We start from the raw sequence: 2500 nt of genomic DNA, 5'->3' as shown, positions 1-2500 counted from the left end.
TTTTCTTTTTCAGTTCTTTTTTTCTCTTCTGTTTTTTTTCTTCCCTGTAATATTCGTTTTTCTTTCCCTTTTCCTGTTTTTTTTTCTGCTTCTCCTTCATTGCTATCTTTTTTTCTTTTACTTTTCATTGGTTGTTTTTTTCTTTTCTTTATAATATTTGCTTTCATCTCCTTTTTTTCCTGCCTTCTCTATCTTTTTCCTTTCATTGGTACCCTCCTTTTCATCTCTTCTTATATTTAATAAATCTACTTGAAATCAACCTTGACTTTCTCTGCATCTATCCTCTTCCTCCTCCAATCTCCTCCTCCTCCTCCTCCTCCTCCTCCTCCTCCTCCTCCTCCTCCTCCTCCTCCTCCTCCTCCTCCTCGTCCTCCTCCTCCTCCTCCTCCTCCTCCTCCTCCTCGTTACAATAATTGAACGTCATTTTCATGGCTGATTAAATTTGTTGTTGTTGTTGTTGTTGTTGTTGTTACGATGATGACGGTTCGGTTTTATTGAATTTTAACACACACACACACACACACACACACACACACACACACACACACACACACACACACACACACACTGTAGGGCTAATGAACCTCGTGATGTATAATTCAGTTCATGGAGGAGAAGACTGGGAAGGCTAACTCAAGACACAGTGCTGGGCCTTCCTTCCTCAGGCACGTTTGAAGAGCGCTCGTATTCTTAACTCCTTCAGTACCATGGCGTGTTTTCATATTGATTTTATTTACTATTTAGCGATTTTATACAGTTTCAGAAATTCGTGTGGCGGGATTAAAATAGTGAAGACTGTGGTTATTAATCTCCTGACCTTCATAGACCCTTTCTAATGCCAATAAAATGTTCTAATCGTACACAAATCTCAAGGTAAAAATGTATCCCTGTATTGAAGAGGTTAAACACTTCTGCGCTTCACCTCCATAATTTCAAAAGGCTTTACCTAAATTTACACGAGCTTTTAAGTTTTTTTTTTTTATGGTTCTAGAAGCAGAGTGACATTTGCATTATTAACTGGAGAAGCATTCTTGAAAATCCCGCTAGTCATCTCTGTGGCCCTTGAAAATAGTTGTGAGAGAGGAAAACGTTTCTGAATACGGTAACAAGAGCGTAGTGCCACTGGTTGCCGCTGGACACTGAGGCTATTACAAGGATGGGAAGCTGCGGCCAGTGTGATGCATAGGAACACGAGGACACGGATGTTGAAGGTCGCCAGTTTACACGTGTCACTTTCTGCAGGACAGAACACGTACCGCTTGTCTGTCTGCAATATACGGCACTCCTAAAATCTCTCTCTCTCTCTCTCTCTCTCTCTCTCTCTCTCTCTCTCTCTCTCTCTCTCTCTCTCTCTCTTCTTGTCTGTCTATCTGCGTTTGGTTATTTTGAATAGCTATAAACTCGCCCAAAACTTTTCTTCTTTCTTCTTTCCTTCTCCCCACAAAGAAAAGAGAAAAATAACTTACTTCGTGCAAAAAAATAATTGAAAAAGGCACCCAAGATTTAGGAAAATATCTCACTTGGCTTGATAATAACCTGCTGCTCTCTTTGGGAATGATACACCAGTGCTTACCAAGAAATTTGTCATGTTATTGTAGGATGTAGTAAATAAATACTACGAGAAATATAGATTGTACACATTGTCGCTTTGGTTATAAGTAAAATGTTGGTGTTCGTTTTTCATATTAATTTTGGATACTATTTGGGGATTTTATACAGCTTGAGAAACTTAGGTGGGGGATTAAAAAAGTGAAGGCTCTCCCCATTAATCTTTTGACCTCTATACCCTTCTTAATGTAGATAAAATAATCTAATTATGCCTAAAAATCATGGTAAAAATGAATACCTAAGTATTGAAAGGGTTAATGTTAGAAAAATAAGAATACGTTAGAAGCTTTACACTCAGCAATCTCTATATACCGATGTGCACGCGTCTTCCTGAGCTTTGGCTTACTCTCTCTCTCTCTCTCTCTCTCTCTCTCTCTCTCTCTCTCTCTCTCTCTCTCTCTCTGTTTGAAGGAGGCAGCAAAGGACACAAATAATAAATAATAAAGATAAAAGCATGTGAAATTGTCGTTCTGTAGAAAAGAATAGTGAAATAGAGAAGAATAATATTTCTGAATGGACAGGCCAATTTAGTGGTGGAGAGGTTTCATTATTCACTCCTCTCCTGACACAGTTGAGATCACGGCAGGTTTAAAATATTGCATTACTTTAGTACGTGTGCGTTGTTGTAGTTGTTCGTCATATTGAAATACTGCACAGGATTTGGAATTAACCCCTTTCAGTAATGAGGCGCATTTTTACCATGAGTTTTGGATGTAATTACACGATTTTATTGACATTAGGAAGGGTCTATGGAGGTCAGAAGATGAGTTGCCAGAGTCTTTTATAATCCCCTCATAAGTTTCTGAAGCTGTACAAAATCACTAAATGATAAGCAAAAGGAATATGAGAACGCGACATGGCACTGAAAGGGTTAACTTGATACTGTCGAACT

Source organism: Portunus trituberculatus, chromosome 48 (assembly GCF_017591435.1).
Source record: "Portunus trituberculatus isolate SZX2019 chromosome 48, ASM1759143v1, whole genome shotgun sequence".
NCBI classification, from domain to species: domain Eukaryota; kingdom Metazoa; phylum Arthropoda; class Malacostraca; order Decapoda; family Portunidae; genus Portunus; species Portunus trituberculatus.
The sequence above is the reverse complement of the archived record's forward strand: the minus strand, read 5'-3'. Positions refer to the sequence as shown.